This window comes from Motacilla alba, chromosome 4 (genome assembly GCF_015832195.1).
Source record: "Motacilla alba alba isolate MOTALB_02 chromosome 4, Motacilla_alba_V1.0_pri, whole genome shotgun sequence".
NCBI lineage: Eukaryota > Metazoa > Chordata > Aves > Passeriformes > Motacillidae > Motacilla > Motacilla alba.
Window position 1 is genome coordinate 33,638,970 of NC_052019.1, and position 20,231 is coordinate 33,659,200.

Sequence of the window (20,231 nt, forward strand, 5' to 3'; positions counted from 1 at the left end):
TCTATTTAGGATTTTCACATACAAAGAAACAGAGAAGCTTAATATAGCTGCAACGAGAATTTCTTCATTACCAGAGTAGCAGAAAGAAAAAGAAATATTCAGTGACTATCTGGTTCTAACAAAGTAGGAAAAAAATATCAGAAAACAGGTTTCTCATCCTCAGATTTTAACGTATTAAATCTTAGGTGTTTACACTGCAAGCAGTACTTACTAGACCACATTCAGATTTCTTCTAATGAATTCTTATTCAATAAATGTTTCATTTATTCTCTTAATCTTCTTTCCTCTTATGTTTTGTTGCTCTTTTTTTTATTGAGTAGTTGCCATACAAACATTAACAGTAAATATCATGAACATTATCACCAAGCTTGGAAAAGCCAGAACACTGTTTCGCTTTTTATTCAACATCCACAAAAAAAACCCCAAAAGACCAAACCAAAACACACACAAAATTACCCCAAACCCAACCAAATAAAACAAACCCAATCTCATCCAATAACAACAGCAGTTCTCTATTTTGAAGCATTTTCACTTCACAGAGAATAAAGAAATGAAAATAAATAATTTTTTAAAAAAATTGTATTACATAGATATTATCTTGTGAAAGAGAAATTTTTTCAAAATTAACTTAACAAATACTTGCTGAAAATAAAACCCAGCTGCTGGAAACCTGGTATAAAGCCTGATGCCCCTTATACTGAATCACTAGCCCTGCTGTCACATTACAAAACAAGCCTGATGAAAAATGATGTGCCTAATAAAGAAGAATATAAGTTAAGAAAAAGTGACGAGGTAAATCTAAGGGTTGGAGTGGTTTTCCCCCTAAAAGCAGGCATTTTGTAAATGGGATACTATTGTAATGAGCTAACATGATGTATGATATGAAAGATACAAAAAAATTCCTGTAAAATTTATGGGTTTTTTTTCATTTTCTCAATTACAGTCAAAAAAGCAATCAAGTGCACTAGTTCCTAAGACACTCAGATTTAATTATATAGTTTATATGTGTCCAATTGTGTGTCAGTCATTGGAATTTCTTAAGTTGTAAATAAAATTATTTATTGAAGCATTTATAAAATATATTACATACTTATCAGATGTGTGTTATAACAAACTATTTGCAACTTAAACAATGTTTCCTTGTCTTTCCCACCTACAAGATTGCTCACATTTAGAGAATAATTAAGATAATACTGAAACATTAACTGAAATTTCCATTTGTCTTTCAATTCTTCATAAAATCTGCCTAAAGGATAGTTTAAGCACATTAAAAAAAAATCCCAAAAATGATAGAATGTTTTTAGTCAAAATTTTCTGACTGTGGTCTCAATTCATATTAATAGAAAACAGGCAGCATATACTAATAACAACAAAAAAAATACTGTGTTATCAAAAAAAATACGGTGCTATTACAGTTATGCTGTGTTATACTGCAAATTACGTTGCAATCACAATGAACTTAGTTAAGTTCAAACAATAAATCTCTCAGAGTACTAATTCTATTCACTGTTATAATACAGTCATAACTATGGATTAGAAAAGTCAAAATTGCTTTCATCTTTAAAGAAAAATAAAATGTCCTTTGAAATCAAACACACTTTCTAAAGATATCAGCCACTTCACTGGGAAAGCTTTGCAACCTAGGCACTTGTACCCAAGAGAGTGCTGCCAGTCTGCAGCCTGATGCCACTACAGAATTGCACCTCACAGTACATTATCAGGACCTGCTATGTTCTCTGAGAAAGGATGCTCTGCTGGCTGAACTTCCCAATTTACTCCCAAAGGCAGAAGAACAAAAATTCCAAGACTATATAGCACATGTTTTTAAAATGTTCTATAGAGACAAGATTGTATTTATTAGCAATGTTAGCTAGTACTTATTAGATTAGAATGAATACTAAGCAAAGTTCCTTCATGTGTAATTAATACCCCCAACCAAAAAACCTCAGACACTAAGAAATCTATCAAAATTATGAGCAATACATTCAAGAAAAACAGTTTAAAAACAAAGCTGCCCACAAGTAATTCAGACTTCAGAGTCACAAAAAATCTTCTGAGCAGGACTAAATATTATATAAACCACATTGCATATAGACAACATGAAAGGGCTTCATTGCTGCCAAAATTTCATTTACCATCACCACTCCCCTTGAAACTGCACCTTTTAACCATCTCTAATCCTGTAGACATTTACTAAATAGATATAGCTATATTTACACGTTTAAAGTTATTTAAGTGTAAAAAGAATTCCATCTTTGCTGTTAGAAAGATGTATACGAGGAATTTTTCTTCTCTGTTTTGTTAAAAGCCTCAATGTCAAAAGATTTGCAAGACTATAAACCAGAAAGAATAAAAATGTATTTGTTCATCGCTTGCTGTCATTTTGAGTGGGTGAAAAAGGGTACTTGGTATGTCTTTTTGAATAAATACTGTTGTGATCAGAATCTATAATCATAATCAAGTTCCACTTTTCCTTCCTATTTCCTGTATTTAGATGGAGGTGGGTGGGAAGATGAGGTATAAGAAAGGTGAATAATCAGGAGGGCATAGTGAGAAAGTAGGACTGTTACTGGTACATGATGATTAGCAATCCATCTGCTCAGCAAGCCTGGCTTTACCTACAAGCAGCAATACAGGCTTTAAGACAGTCCTTACTCTCAATCAGTTAATTATTTTGCTTTCTAAAGTAGCTTTATGAGAAACATTTAGCTTTTCCAGTTGCTTCTCTATTACATATTTTTGCATTCTTCAGTTTTCTCTCTTTAGACAGACTGACCTTTCACAGGAGTTGAATCTTGATTTTGTATCAGGTAGGTCTAGGATGAATACTTGAAAGAGCCATGCCAATTCACAATTCAAACATTCCTCTTTGGATCAAAATCTGAAAACATTAGGCATCTCCCATTCTTTTTTTACAGAACAAAGAGCTACAAAAGACTGATCAAATTTGTCACCTGTCTTTCTCTTTCAAGGAGACAAGTTTTACTCCTGCAAGGTATACTAAAAAGAAAAAAAAAGAAATCCAAAAACTTCAGTATGCTTCCTAAACCCTTTTACTTCACAAAAATATCCATCATTTGTCATAAGTGACATCTCTTCTTTAATGGATAAACCAGTAAGCCTTCTTCCTACTCAGTTAACTTATTAAAAAAAAATAAAAACTAGGCAAATGTACTCTTCTCTGAAAAAATACATATTTTACCAAGTTTCCAGGAAACTTTTAATGGCATTCCAGACACTTCACTTCTTCCTGCAAAGAAAATAATAACACAATATGCATTTGTGGTTTTAGCAGAATAGAATTTGGAGGGGAAACAACAATATGGCAGCAAAAACTGGCAACTGCTGATTGATCTTTCTGCCTGAATGCATGAAAAATAATCCTGTATGTCTGGATTGACACTTTCTAATGAACAGACAGTATTATTTCCTCTGATTTTTCTAATTTTACTGTCATTTGTTTGAGTAAGCCAAACCTGGTGAAGAAAGAGGAATGAAGGAGAGGAGGAACTGGAGAAGATGAAGGCAAATAGCTAAGATGGCAGATAGTGACACATTATTTGCTGGAACTGCCACTTAGTTTACCACACTCAAACACCCCACAATTACAGCAGTCTGCTGTAACTTTAATATAAATAGAGCAAAACAGTTCAGCTTTGCTCCATATTAAGTACATTATGTAAGTGTATGAGAATTCCTATCTCTGTGCTTTGATAATTCTTTGTGAGAACATAAACAGGAGAGAAACAATCACAAATTAGTCCAGCTTTAAAGAAGTTAGGTCTTTAGTGGGGCTAGAATATTTCCCATACTCTTGTTCATTTCTCCTGAAATCCTGGCACATGACATTAGGAACAGGCATAACAAAAAAGGTTCTAGATGCTACTAATGACTAAACTGATACAACAGGTTGTCCTTGGCAATTTCTGAGTTAGCGAAACATAAGCACTGTTGGCAGATCTCAAAGTTTCAACTGATTTTTCCAATGCAGGCTACCAGACATCTGAACAGCTTCAATGGACTACAAGTGTCAGAGTTCTCAGAGAATACCCTCGTGTAAGAGTAAGGTAATAATCAAACAGTTTTTGTACAAATGTCTGATTATTTTGTAATTATTCATGTTTTGCTTTTATCTACCACGTGAGAAGCCACCACTGTATTCAATGGGACAAACTGCAGGCACAAGTCCCAGTAAGACTTCTGTGTGGCTGATTAGTAAAGCAGTAATTCCAGAGACAGCTACCTGAAAGAATCAAGTTAGTAGTTCTTAAGAATCACTGTATCACCACAGCATATGTCACAGTACACGCTGCAGTTGAGGTGGCCACAATACACAGAGTATAACCACACAATTTCAGAAGGCTTTAAGCATTTGCCCATACAGAGCAACATCATTCCACTTCAGAAGGCTGCAAGAGTCTGCCCTTCTTGTTCTTTATCCCAGCCTTTTATACCCCTCATGCTCATGCATTGCACCTGTGTGCCTCTGTTCCCTTTGGTGGTTGGTCAGTGCCCCTGGGCACTCCATGGCTCATTGCTGTCAATGCTGCTCACCTGCTTCTCACAGCTGTGCCATTGGGGATGAGGCTCGGCCACAGCCCCACTCCCAATTACCACCGTGTGCCTACACTATGATCACTGAGTATTCTTTTCAGCATTGCTGCAAATATTTTTCCTTAGATTTGTATAAATAACTTCCTTATATTTAACTACAGATGTATGCAGAAATCTCAATATATTTTTCATTTCAAGATTTCAGATAGATAATATCTATCTATAACTCTTATCCTCCAGAGTACATAGTGTTTCAATCAAGTAGCCCTTAAAATCTGCCTGCCAGTGTAGTTTGCTCCTGGTGTATTTATAGAATTCCTCCTGTTCACTTAAAAAATAAAAGTAGTAACAACCATCCTCAAAAGAAAAGAACACTTCACTTTTTCTAATTTCTACCTTTAAAAGGAAAATATAACCAAGCAGGTAAGTTTTTCAGAATGCCAACTAAAATCAATAAAATTACTGAGGTAGGTCATATGTACGTTTGCCAAGGTGTGTTCTTGTTTTGCATACCAAACAGTATTGTTTAAACAAGTTTCAATTAATTTTCATTTCCAAATAAATCAATGCATGTCCATACTTAATTGTGTCAAATCCTTTTCTCTTTTTGTATGATATTTCCGTCTTGAAAAAGTTAAAACTTGCCTCTTCAGAAGGACAGTTTCAAATTCTTCCCTGGGGTTTCAGGGTTACTGGTTTTTAAAAAATAATTTTCATATATAATTAACATTTTTAGTTTTCTATCTTACTCAAAATAAGCAACTCTTCCTATAAACCATCTTCATCTACAAGTTGTAACGGTGCCACTAAACTGCAGAAGTTTTAGAGCTGCGACCTTTTAATAACTAGCTGAGATATTACCATTAATTTGGATCCCACCAAATCTAAGCAATTACCTCAGTCTTTTAAGAATAGGGGTTTTTTTCCCCCCCTTTTTAATTGCTAAGAGAATCAAGACCGGATGAGCAAGCCATCTTTTTCAAGCTTTCCTCTAATGACTCTAATATACAGCTCTGTCAAAAATCTGACATCTACATTTCTGAAGACCAAGAAAAAGAGGAACTGAGGGACATTATTGTAGTCCATACTGATTACAATCTCTGAGGAAAGAATTACTCCTGTTTCTCACAGCAATAGATTAAGTATGCACACTCTGGATGTTTTTGACAGAATGGAGTTATAGTATCTTCCTCCTGAACTTGGCCAGCAAAGCTGGTATCAGGAAAAAGACATTGGATCACTCCACTCTGCTTTACAGATTTATGATAATAAATTGTAGGAGGCAGCAGCAGCAGAAAGTGGCATGCCAGAATTCAAACTTAACATACAGTAACATTTCAGAAAAACAATCTACCCATGTTTAAGTGATCATGATTTCCAATAACCCATCTTCATATATTTCAAGTGCAAAATGTCAATTACATAATTGCTGTCATTATTAACACATAGTAATATTGTGTACTAATACATTAATATATTTAGACATTTGAACAACAGATATAAAGCAGCAATTGCAAAATAGTAGATCTATATGCAAATGAAACAACAAACTTGCTTACTCCAGTTTCTCATGTCCTTGATGTTATTTACTACAAATATTGCCATACTATGTACATATTTATATCAAAGATAAACCTAGCAATATAACAGCTGATTTTTGACTCACACGCACTCTGGCTATTCCAAAGTAAGTGACAATATCAGGAATTCCCACAGTTGTAGGTCTGTGAGTTGAATTCTTCTTTACCACAAACTCAGTTACATTCTCTGCTCATTGAATCTCTCAGCTAGCCTGTGAAAGAGACTTTGGGAGCACTTTTGAAATTCTCCTGAAAAAGCCACCCTTCAGAAAAAGTGCAGCAGGGAGTTCTGGGTAGTAACCAGTCTCACTGTTATCCAGGATAGATCTTTATATTGATTATAGGCAATAATCATTATGCTATCTCTTCAGTTCTTACTTGTCATTTGTGAAACATTTATACTACCTTCTAGTAAACTGGCTGGCACACTTCCAGTGGTAACATTTTAAGACTTTCTGCATTTCAAGGTGTTTTTTCCTTGACTAAACCCTTCTGCAAATAGTAATTTTCATGTAGGAAAAGTGCTTAATCTGAATCACAAAGAGGATACCCTTTTTTACAATTCCAAATTTGATTCTTTAAAATTCTTTACCACTGTGCTTATGTATAGGTATAATTCTGGTTATAGCATATTAATGCCTCAGAAACGTCCTGAGGTTTATATTTCTTAAAATATAAGATATATTTTTACCCCCACATATACATTTTTGAAATACAGAAGGCATTTATTACTCACTGTGTGAGTATGAGGGACACACATTAGCACCACAGAGTTTAGATTTACACCTTTTCAATATCTTTTTTAAAGCAATTAAAGTGATTACTTAGAGGTCTTTGGTAGGACTGCTAGTATGCAGGCTCCCAGCACACTCTTAATTTTCTTTCTTTTACAAGAAGATTGCTAAACATTATCATTTGACAATAAAACAATACAGAAACCTTTCCACGACGTTTTTTCCTGGTAAGATAGAGTTGTTTGAACCCTAGAACGCCTGTCAAGTTCTCTGCCAGTCAAATTATAACCGTGAGTCTCCCTGACACATTAAATAAAAAAATACATTCTGTTTTTGTAACGCATGTTAGAATATTGTGATAATAGAAAGGTGGCTTATACACTTCACTACACTTATTTCTGAAGCTATCATTCTTCAAGTACAATAGTTGACATTTACTAACAATGCCTAAATGCTAGAGCTTTTATATCCAGCTCTGACACTGAATGCCTGTGTGTCTACAACCTTAGCAATCAACAGCTTTGAAAGTTTACTGAGTTGAGACCTAGATTCTAGTTCCTTCTCATACAATTTATCTGTTAACTATATAATGAAAAAAGAAAAAAAAAGCAAAAGCAAAAGCAATCCAGTGGTGTACCAAGACATCCTCATATTCAATGCACTTTAATTATTTCTTGGTTATTTCTCTCTCAAAATTACTTGCTACATTGTAAAAACACTAACCTGCTGTTTCTGTAGGATACAGGAGTTATTAATTGAAGATGGCAGACTGAGGCATCAGGGTTTCCCCTGTCTGCACAACCCTAAGCACTAAGAAGTGCCTGCAATCACTACAACTGCCCTTTTAAGGAGAATAAGCACCTCTCCTACACGTTTACTCCTATATGAACAACACGAGATTTCTGGCTGTTGAATAAAAAGACACTTGAAATTTACAGCCCTGAGTCAGTCTTCCAAACCCTAAAGAGATGTGACATTCAGACTAAACACCATACACCTGACATTTTCTCTTCACCAGCTTGCTGCAGCCACTGAAGGAGCAGCTAGTCTTCAGACCAGACCTCAAAAACCAGTTTCTCCATGAAGCACAGAGAGCTGAAGTGCTCTAACCTGGCAGACTAGACTGGACTGCTTAATTTCCCTGAATTAAAATGTATGCCTGACCACACTTGGTATATCCAGAAAAATCCTAACCATACACAACAAAAGCAGTCAGCGACAAATACAAATTTATTAAAGAGCATCTTCAGTGTCATTTGGACACTGGCTTCAGCACAGTATTGAATGAGGAGAGCAAGGACAGGCAGGAAGCAAAATATCTTGTAAATCAGCATTAAAAATGACATTATAATAAAGCAATAAAGGGTACCTGACAAACAAGAGAAAAAGCTATTCAGATTGTAAAGCAGATTCAATTGGCTTCCCAAATCTGTGTAGTAACAAGCTTACCATTAATCCATAGACAAAATATCAATGACAGACCTAGAGGACTATAGAGCCAGCCATCACCTGTCTACATATATACCAAGAAATTGATTCACCACATTGCTGGATTTCAACCAAATAACTGGCCAACCTAAGAAAGTTCCTCACAATAAAGCACCTTTATATGATAATTTAGCTACAAGGTAAGATATATGTCTATTACATAAAGTGATTATTGACTATGAGAAGCTTTCAATTTAGCAGAAAATTACTTTACATGAGAACTCTCCAGAGCTAGTGACAAAGGTTATATTTTGCTCTTTTAATGCACAGTAAAAGAGAATGAGGCTTTCACTGGCCTACTCTATATCAAATCATCAAAAAATGGGAAGAAAGTTAAGTAAGGATAAAATTTTTCACACAGATTATCACATTCTGACCAAAAGTTAATTCCCTCCACTCTTCCCCTTGCCCCACAAAGGAGTGCACTGGAAATAAAATTACTTTATTCTGAAATCCACTGACAGTATTTTTCCTACCAGCTACACACACACTTTAACCATGAAGACTTCATGTTAATGAAGATGCAAAATTCACTGGAGTAATAAGAAATTACCATACTAAATTTTGTTAACTTTAAATCAAAAATAAACAATTTTAAAACATTAAAAAATTATGCTCCTCATCCATTTAAATTAATTATAAATTATTTGAGTTTTTTACTAGCTGTACTACAAGCAATTAAAATAAGGAGAATAGATAGGACAATAAGAGAGTCTGATAATTTAATATAAAACTTGTTACCTTGAAACATTAACAAAGGTTTGAAAATTTAAATCCACTCACAAAAAAAAAAATCCACCTAAAGAACATCTTTATGTCTTTTATTAATTAATATTCTAATAACTTCAGGGAATATGAGGGGAAAAAATCAACCCAAAACTTTCATAAGATTGAAATAATGAAAAAAATTACTAGTCCAGCAGAAAACTAAAACTTTAGCTTCCACTCTGGTGTAGTTTTGCATTCAGCATTTTCATAGTGGATTTCAGGCTCAACGTGCTAAGGAAATATATGCATATAAATAATTTTTTTTTCTTTTTAAAGAGGCTTTTTAATGTATTGGATATGATTTGGTTTAATAATGAGATACTATAAGAAATGAAGGATTACATATCCAGAGTAAACATGATGTTTCTTTTAACTACAGATGGCTTAATGAAGAAAACTCCTGAAAGAAACTGAAAAGAATAAGGCATTTAAAAACTACAGAAAACATGAAGAAAAGGATATTTTCAACAGTTTTTCATCAGCCAAAATATATGTCATACACAGTCAGTCCTCAAATCCTGTAAACCCTTATGTAATCAATTAAAATAATTTCTCATTAAAACCTACTTGTGTTTAACCACTTTCACAGCAGTGACAATAGTAAAATATTCAATAAAGAGGACCTACCACTGTAATATCTACAACATGCAATATATTTGATAGCTTTTGTTAGTTCTGAGGACCAGTGAGCAAGCTGCAATAGAAAAATCACACAAAAGTACATGCAATTTTTGCTTTGCAGCGCTACACTATCCTTGTATTTCCATGCAAAAAATGATGATAATGTAAAAAGACTGATTATTGATTTTGAGGAACTGGAGGTATAATACAATGTATTAATTCCACACATTACATAGCATACCCTCTTAGAAGACAGTGAATGCAGAATTTAGACAGGTTTGGTATTACCTCTTCACAGAGGATGGCACAAAGATGAAAGCTTTTGTTTTGTTTTGTAAAAATTTACGATAGTGGCTTGAATGTCTAATTCCAGAAATACCTTGCTTATGACACATATGTTCCCCCACTTAGCCATGTTTCTACTGTGGTTATTGAGGGCGTTCAAACAAAAAACATTCCTACTGACCTTTAAACAACTATTGTGAGTCTCCTCAGCATCCAGATTTAGCAAGCTTTAAACATGTAAAGACATTTATTCACCATCTTAGAGTACAGAAGGAATGTTAGGAAAATGCAGAATAACTTCAGGAAGGTTTTTTTTTGTTGTCAACTTCATTTGTTTCTCCTTTGAAACTACTGGAGGTTCAGGAATGCAATATTATTTTCTGTAGTGTACATTTAACTGTGTATGCTTTGTCACTGTAGATATTTTACAAACATGATAGGCATTTCAAAAATGCTGTCATATAATAAACAAGGATATCTTCACTGAAATGAAGAAATAGAAACAAGGTATTCACTGAAATGCAAATTGACATTAAACCTAGAAGTGGCCTCCCAAAAGTAAGATTGAGATGAATTACCATGACAGTGATGAAATAGAGTGTTACACCTATGCAGCCAGCATGCATCTTTCCTAGGTAATTTGACAAGTGTTTCATGTGGCTAAGACTCTTTACTGGCTTCAAACTGGCTTTCAGGAAAAAAAAAAAATAAAGAGGAATAGGTTTGTAGGTGTTATTCTGAGCAAGTATAACTGCTGAGCACAGATCTCTTAAACAGATCATAATTTGTATACTGATGAAGAAACAATTTTGGTCAATAGACAGTATTTTAATCTGAAAAACACCATCTAGTTTCCTCATCTTTTCCTCATGATTTATTCCTTCTATGAGAAACTTAAGAAAGAAGAGCTGCTACACATGTTTCACAATAAATCTTCTTCCAGATTTACAGGTTATTCACAAAAAAGATTGCCTGAGACTCAGATTTGGCTCCCGAAATACCAACTTCGGAGTATTTCTATGGGGAGGTAAAGGACAATGACACAGTCAGACAAAGGTTCAGAAAAAAAGACAGCCACTCAACTTACAAAGATACAGCACTCAGGGCTGACAGCAGTGAACTCAATTACAAGTTGTAAATGCAGATAGCTACAATAATAGCAGGAATACAGTCACACCTGAGAAACAGGTGCAACCAAAACAGAAGACCAAGAGGGAAGACCTGTTGGTTGGCTAGAAAAAGTCAATGTAGTAAAGAAAAGCAGCAATAGACAATTTCTGTAGCAAAAAATTACAATAGCTAGCTGCACACTGCTTACTCTACACCAAGTTATTTATACATAAATAGCAAATAGGATCCTTGGTACATGATCTGAAAGCCATGAATGTCCCCATACAAAACAGGTGGTAGAACAGTTCATAGGTGAGTGAAAAAAAGCCAAAACCCAAACCCAAGACAAAAGTCAGAAAGCTTAAAGGTTAACTACATTTTCTAAAGTTCCAAATAGCAAAAAAAAATAGTTACATGTTTTATCAGATTGCTACTCATGATAAATGCATATATTTTGAAAAGACGGGGAATCTTATGCCCACCACAAGGATATAGCAGAATCTGTACTCATTAAAAGCACATTCCATGTAGCACAAGAGCCCTGTCCTGCTCTCAGACTAGGTCTCCAGGTCCTATCGAAAAAGACAGCAGATAAAAGATAATAATGAAACCTTCTCAAAACCTTCTGATTACAGAATAAAAATTATACCAAGCATGAGCCAGAAATCACACAAATCCTTCTGCTAATGACAATGGTAGCTAAAGCAGATTATTTTGCACCCTCATTTGCACCAGCAAAACTAACTGGAGATATTGAGGTAATTCAACGTGGTTGAAAATGTGTTGGGGTTTTTTTGCACCTCAGAATTACTAATTTTAGGTTGGTTGGTTGCATGTATAGTCCTCTAATTCAACTGAAAATGTTGTTAGAGAATAAACAGCCAAAGAATTTGAATAATTTAACTTTTCCATCAGAAAAATACTTATAGACTCAAGGTTTCAAATGCCATGTACAGTTTTTGAAAATCAGTCACAGATATTCAGTCAGGAAAAGAAAATATTCTATGTGAAAGTATTATAATGAAAAATAAAAAAAAGCTTCGGAAAAATACCAGTTTTCCTTTCACTAGTAAATTTCTCATTCACTGTCCAAAGATGGATACTCTCTCTGTAACTCTTTACCATTATGACAACTAGTAGCTGAACCAAAAATTGACAGAATCACTCCCAATATTACTCTACATGACACTAGCAGCAGTGTGAAATTGAGTGTGATCACAGCACTAGTCAATTCTACTGGTTCAGGGAGTTTTCAGTTTAGGTCAGTTTTATCTTCTGATGCTCATGTTCTTCAGTCCCAGGGTAAAGAAAACAGACAGAGAAAAAGACAGTAGAATGAAAGACTTTAAAAAAGAAACAAGGGCAGAATATTGTAGAAATTACTTAAAGCTCTTCTCCAAGAACACAAAACCCACACAACATAAGGTAAACTGTGCATATAAAAAGTAGCTCTCCCCCATCTAGCTTAAACCTAAAAAAGCCTCTTATTGTTTAGGACATTCACTGCATGTCCTCTAGGAGGTTATCACAAGGTCTTCAAGAGACAAACTTCATACCAAATTTGTCTTACTCCAAAAAAAAAAACCAAAAAACCAACCAAACAAAAAACCAACAAACAAACAAACAAACAACACCAAAAAAAACCCCCAAAAAACCCAACAAAAACAAAAAAAAACCCACCAAAAAAAACTAACAGGATTTTTTAATGAAAATCATTTAAAAAAAGAAATCCAAACTTTCCACCCACTCCCTTCCCTTGGCGACTAACGTCTTTGCCCCAAGAACTACCGAGGTGGTATTTTAAAGCCTTCTCTGCTCTCTTCTTACCACTCCTCCTTTTCTTCTTTAGGTTAAACCCAATCCTCACTCCTTCACTTCCTACTAGAGAATAACTACTTGTCTTCTCCCTTGATTGTTTTAACAGCTGGTGCTAGGCTGCAAACCAGCCTCCTGCAATCTCTTCTCATTCTCTTTCTCTGGTTTCTTCCCCACTTTTTTTTGCATGAAAAATCAGAAAGCATATCTGAGAAAATACTAAGTTACGAGTATTCACTAGTGAGTCTAAGGAAGGGTGGTAACACCTGACCCTTATTCTAGCCTCAGTGCAGCTAATCCTACCTATTGCTGAAGTCAAACCTAACTAGCCAGTCCTTAAGAAAAATATAAAGTAAAATCTTCATTCTTGAGCACTTTACAACAATCTACAATTCTTTTTCCCAGGGCCACATAAGCCACAGTAAATCTCTTGCAAAGTGAAGTAAAATTAATTAGTTTTGCGGCTGCAAATGAACATATTTTACTTCCTACTGAAACGGAATAGGAATACATTCGCAGTTTAGTCTGAAAGGCAGCTAAAAATCCAATTAAATTAGCAGTACCTTTTAAGTGAATGGACAGTACCTTCTTACCCATGGTACCTAATTCACAGGCTATCCTGTGCCTGCACCCTAAATGAGCAGATTTGCTGAAATTAAAAAAAAAAATAGTATGAATCTCCACTGACTACCGCCTCTTAACTTCAAAGCTTGATTTCCCCTTAGACCATCAGCTAGTCCATTTTGATTCTCATCCACCTATTTTATCCCTTTCACTGTAGGAAACAGTTAGAAATACTTAAAAATTATGGTCGTAAGACTTGTATGTTCCTTGAATATAGACTTTTATTTCAGTCTAAAATTGGGGTTAGTAATCTCTGCTGTCCAAGAACAAGCTATATCCCAATGATTTACAGGGGTTAGCATGTAACTGAAACAGTATTTACAGTATTTTATACGGTTGCTGAGGTGGGACTTATTGCAGACATCCACCAAAATGAAAACAGTATTTTTTCAAAAAGGAAAAGCATGAAACAGACTTTGCTTCCACTATGACTATGTTTCATATCTCCTGCTATATCAAGTTGTAATCCTAAAAATAGAAGCAGGCCTCATCATCAGATTAAACATGCATGTAGCATCTGCAGGAACAAGTTTTGAATGGGTTTTCTCACTCATAAATCAGTGCAATTTCTGATAATTTTGCTAGCAGTTCAAATTATTTCATCTGAAATCATACAGATAATGGCCAGTCTACCATAAAGTGGAATAATGTCTTTCAGAGCTGAGTTGGTCATGTTTCAGTCTAAACTTCAGCAAGCTTCACTCCTGCTGTAACCCATGGGCAATATCGACTGTCAATTACCACACACTTCATCCTTTCTCCCTCACCCAGCTTACTCTAAAAGTGGATAAATACAACCTCAGTCCTTTCTGGCTGGCTGTCTTCTCGTGCTCCCTGCCCTTGGAAACAGCTGAAGTTCTTTTGAACATCATTAAGGCTACATCTCAATGTTACCCTGTCCTAAGAAGAACAGGCTTAACAACACAAAAGTAGAACAGGTGTGGGAGCAGTACCTCAGCCCGAATGATGTGCCACCATATATTTCTTCAGAGATGAAATCAATTTGATTTTTAACACCACTTTAAAGATAGGATGACTCCTACATACACAGAACTGTCAATGCGTAGGTGTCTATCTGGAGGGAAGAGCAACTTGACCACTTCCCCCTGTGTTCAAAATGTTCCTACTCCAGCTATTCCACAGAGGTCCAGATCACACATGGAGAGATGGCTGCCAATCTGCCCTCTGCAGATCTGCACTGTCAGTCACAATGCCATACTCTGGAACACAGCTCATCAGTCTTGCTTTCCTTTACCCTTGGAGGAAGTAAAAGCTTCAGCTGGCAGAAGGTAGATCTGGTCTTAGGTATTGGTACAGACTAGGACTGCCGCAGAGAGCCACCATGTGTGTGACTCCACAGATTTCTGTAAACTGTCCTTGCATTCATTTCTTGAAGAGAAAGAGATGCTGCTCTCATTAGATTGCTAAAATAGAAATATGATTACCAGATTTCTCTGGGCATCTTATAGGGCACTATTCAGGACATCAGCAGAAATGCTTCCCATTGAACAGGCAAAGTTAAAATATTCTTGTTTGCTGAAAGTATGTTTGCTTAGGCATAGAACTTCTAATCAACAGGAGAACATTATGCTGTTGTAACATTTGATTCAATCTACATTACTGCCTAATTAACACTGGAACATTTAGCAGCTATTAGAGAGACATTCTCAAGAGTTCTAGATTTCATCAAAGCTGCCAAGCAGAGTTTCTTTCATGCAATACGTCACACTTAAAATTTGAATCAGCAAAAGCAAATTATCTTTGGCTCCATTTGTGTTTGCAGAGGAAAAGTATTTGCAAATATTCCATGCTGATCTTTCTACATGCTACAATAAAAAACACTTCCTGTGTTTTAAAAGAACTTTTGCAAAATCTGTCTTTTTTTTTTTAATAGATGGAGTGCAAGTTAGTAGGGGTAGAAGGTGCTAGATAAATTAAATCTCTAAAGAAGTTGTTAAAGCAGATAGTGTCTCTTGCTAAGATAATTCAGTAAGACTGGTTTCCACACATAAAGCATACATAAGCATATTCAGGTATGTAACAGTGCATGTGTGCGTTAAATGAAGAACAGTTTTCTGTTTTTAAGACTAGCATTTGATAAAATGCTAGTCTTCAAAAACCCTAGATCTTGGCTATCCATCATTATAGTCCAGAATTAATGGGTCCACATGTAAGGCTTGGTTTCTTTATAGACCTGAATAAAAGAATACAATTTCAGAAGTGAGAACATCTTCATGACTTAACAGAGCTGCAAGTTAAGTTTTGTATGAAATTATCTTTATTGCACAAATAAAATCATAATTTAATGCTTTAGTCATTCTGATAATTTGCAAACTGTGACTCGCCTAAGCCAAGAGAATATTTTAGTTTGTAACTTCCATTGCTGTCTTTAATGAAGTAAAAGAACAGAAAAAAAATCTCAGCATATGTAAAGCAAAAATATTTTAAAAATCCCTATAAGTATTGGCTTCCAGAACTCTTATTTCAGTATCCATCACAGGTAATTATTATTATTATTATTATTATTATTATTATTATTATTATTATTATATTATTATTATTATTATTATTACCACCTACACTAGAAATATTCTCAGATACTGAATTTCACAGACCCTTCACCTCAATGCAGTAACAAATATTTTGCTTGTTTCTTAAATATGTGTTTTACCTGGTATGAGTTGCAGCTGTAGCTTCCTAGTCAACCATAGGTTATTTTACTGTTATGACAGATGCATGCCTAGAAGCTGACATTCCCTCATTTAACAAGCAATGTATGGTAATTAGACAGGATTTAAGGACTTCTTTGCCTTTCCCCCAATACTAAAATTGCATTTTCCAGGATTGAAATTGTAAGGTTTATCCATCGGGAATTTTCAGTTTAGTAAATACAACATTTCTAAAAACTGTGTATAAAACTGTGGTACGTGTTTTGTAGGTAGTGTCAGAAGAGCAGAAAGGAACTTTCATTCTAGCAAGGACAGTAAGTTTAAAATTAGTCTAACAAATGGCAGGGTGAAAGAAAGATTCCAAGCGCTGCAAATTGGTAGCAATACAAAAGAATATGCTTAATAATGCTAGGGAACCTTCTTGCATAGATTTGAAGAAAGAGAACTGGGAAAGATCAGGAGGAAAGTATCTACATGTTATACATAAGAAACGTGTCTGTGTTTCACAAGAAAGATTTTAAAAGCAGAGTCAATTTTCTTGTAAAATGAATGCTGGTATCATTTTAATACAGTATGTGGAAAATATACAAATAACCTCCTCCCCACCCAGCATTATACTATCCGGTATGTCATGAAGAATACTTTTTAATATTCCTTTTGTCTCAGAGTTAGGGGTTTCCCCCCTCAAAAAAAAAAAACCAAAAACAAACAACCCTCTACAGCATTTTCTCACACTCCATGTTTTATTAAAGACATATAACAAATCCAGATGTCAAGACATCAGTGTTTCGCAAATCTCTGATAAGACATTCAGCTGTCTATTTATCAGCTGTGTGGAAAGTCATACTTTTGTTCTGGAGAAAATCCAATGTTAACATTAAACACCATCTTCATTTAAACTAACATTTTTACAGGAACCGTGGAAAAAATCCAGAAGTTCTATTGTTCTGATTTTTCAGAAACACTCATTTGGACTGCATAGACTGGAATTCAGGTTCAGAAGTCAGCAGCAATGCTCATAAGAAATGTTTGAATACTTTGGTGTGCAAGAATAAAGGAAGTCTTTGAGAAATGTATCTATAATAGTGAAAAGAGCAAGGCTGGGATACAACACAAAAAGATTTCTAAGTGACACCTATAGCACCCAAGACAAGAAGAAAATAAATTAGTTTCACAATTATGAATGTAACTTCTGTGAAGCTCACCATTTTCACTGACTTGGGAGACGCAGACTCCAAGCCCTTTGAGTATTTAGGCCAGCATTTCAGAAGTTCTTTATGCATTTTTATACCTCAAAGAAGGAACAAATCTATACTGGTAACAAAAACTCATGACTGAATAAAGCATAGGTATATAAAAGTCCAGACAAACTTTACAATTTTAATTATGTGCTACTCTCTATACTACCTCTTAATATAGAATATGCTATTTAATTTGTGAAGCTAATCTCTCAATAAATTCAATTTCTGGCACTTTTCTTAAGTAAAGGAAAAGTAAAGGAAAAAACTTGATTAAGATAATGGAAAACATTTTGTCTCTGAAAAAAAAACACAAATGAATGATTACATTGTGTTGCTTCTTGTTATGCCAACTTTATTAAATTAAGAAAACTTTTACAACAAAATGCAACAAGTTTATGCAGTCATTGTATGAGTTTCTCATAGAACATTTTCAAGCTGTGCAAGAAACATGAGAAACGTGAAGAACCAAGAGTTCTGAAAATACAGTTTAGCTGCACTGTTGATTTACTTCTCACTTTATTACTGAAGTAAATGTTTAATCTGGAATGTTATTATTATAAAAAAAAATCTTAGCTGTTTAGTTATAAAAGGATTACATGAAAAGTGTTGTTACACTTTTTCACATATCCTGTCTCCACAATATTAAACAGGATTTTTTTCTGATCAGTGTAAGTGGCACAAAGAGACATAGAACTCAAGTATTTTAATACCGTAAAATTCAAGTTCAATTATCAATTCAGTCAAATGATGTCAGTTGAAGATGGAAGAAGATTTCACTGGACAATATGGAAAATATTGCCACCCCTTTGGTTTGTTTTACACATATTTCTACACCATTTAGCTATATTTACCTATTAAAGGAAAAGGGATGAAAATCCAGCCTTCTCTTAACCAATGCTCTAAAATTGGGCAAAGGCTGTCCCAGCGCTGCTGGCCAAGCTCTTGCAGAAGTGTTACCACCACTGTAATATAATTATTTAACATTCTAACACTTTATTAAACTCCCTAGAAGAGTGGAGCTTCCTATTTTAAGAAAACCTGCCCATTTAAATGTCATTAACTATCCAATTAGTACAGTCTGTTCCTTGCTAGCTGTAGAGTACTGGGATAATTTTTTAATTGTTAACCACTACTGAATAATTTTAGCAGTTACGCTTTTATACATTCTGTGATAATTAACACAGAATACCCCTCGAATCTGATCATTTTCCAATACTCAGTGACAAACACAACGACGACCAACAGTAGAAAAAAATACGCGTGTGACCAGGGGTAACGCTAACACCTGCAGCGCCCGCAGCAAGGCGCGCACCGCCCGGCGCACCCCGCTCACCGCATCCACCTGAAGGACCCGCTCCGGCCGCTGTGCAGCGGGTTCGGGGCTACCGGGCCGCCTCGCACCGCGCCTACGGGCTCCGCTCGCCACCCTGCCTAAGCCGAGACGAACCATCAGCGCCGCCGCTCCCCACGGCTCCACCTGCCGGGCGCCCGCGCCCCGCAGCACCCACCCGCTCGCTCGCTGCCTTCCCCGCGGCGCCGCCACCGCGGGGCGGGCGAAGCCGCCCGGCGCCCCGACGCGCATCTTCCGCGCAGCCTGCTGGAAGCACCGCATCCGTCCCTCTAGAGCACCGGCAACTTTCTCTCCTTCCTAAGAGGAGGCGTGCCTCCGGGGGCTGCTGCCAGGCTGTCACAAGCAGCCTCACGGCACAGGCTCCCCGCAAGGCAAACCCCTGGAGGTGCTGGAAACAAAGCGGGATTACCTAAAAGGGCACACGTCTGCTCGCGGCCGCCAGGAGCCCCACGCCGGCGGGAGGGGCGCCCTCCGCCCTCCCTCCGCAGGACGGTGCCTGTTGCACGGGCCCCGCGGGCGCCCTGCAGGGCAGAAAACAACTTCGCTCCGCCGGGCACCCGCGCCGCGAACTCGCGCGGGGAGAGGGGCCCCGGGCTGCGGCCCCGAGCGGCAGCAGAGGCGAGCGGCTCGGACAAACCCCCTCTCCCGACAAGGCTGAGCTGTGCTCTGCAGAGTGGGACCCCCCCCCCGCCTTTCCCGCCCCCCGCGGCTTCCCTCTGCGCAAAAACAATTAACCCCGAGTGCTCGCCCTCCCGTAAAAGGCATGGCAGGGGGTGCGGGAGCCGACAGGAGGCAAAGTTTGATAAATGAGCAGCTCCTGCAGTGACAGGTGACTACGGAGCTGAGGCACCCTCCGCGCCGGGCTGGGCAGAAGTGCGGCAAAGAAGCACTCACCTGTCCGTTGCCCTCCGGCAGGCGCGGAGGGGAAGGCGGGCAGGCGAGGGACACAGCCCCGCTCTCCTCTGCCGTCCGTCGGCCCCAGCAGCAGGCAGGATGCCGGGCAGAGGGCCCGCAGAGCAGCAGGGCCGCCCCAGGCAGGCACCCGTCAGCGGAGCAGGTGAAGCGGGGCGGTCGCCGCCGCCGGCAAGCAACACGTTTGGCTCTGAACTTTGCAGCTCCAGTCACAAACAAACAAACAGAGCCCAAGAAGGACCTCTCCCATCCGATCCCAGCCTTCTCGGCAGCCGCTGCCTCTCTTATTGGTGCGGAGGTTATTTATTTATTTGATTTCTCCCCCCTCCTTCCCCTCCTCCCCTTCCACACACCCCCCCCTTCCCTTTCACTTCCCCTATCCCTCCCCCCTCCCCGGCCTTCCCTCCCCTCCCTCACGCCGCGCAGACAGCCGCGGTCCCAGCGCGTCGCACAGCGCGGCCGGGCTGCTCTGCGGCCGG

General features: G+C 37.3%; 1 protein-coding gene across 26 annotated transcripts in view; it reads right to left on the reverse strand.

The window, feature by feature from the left end:
* TENM3 (teneurin transmembrane protein 3) overlaps nucleotides 1-20,052 on the reverse strand; it is a 1,291,416-nt gene extending 1,271,364 nt beyond the window's left edge. For 25 of the 26 annotated variants that reach the window (XM_038135908.1, XM_038135903.1, XM_038135907.1 and 22 more), the window contains exon 1: nucleotides 19,735-20,052. The gene's annotated coding sequence lies outside the window, so the exon portion shown is untranslated. The remainder of the gene's footprint in view (nucleotides 1-19,734) is intronic. The other variant, XM_038135946.1, reaches the window with a different exon arrangement.
* Between the last annotated feature and the right edge of the window lie 179 nt (nucleotides 20,053-20,231).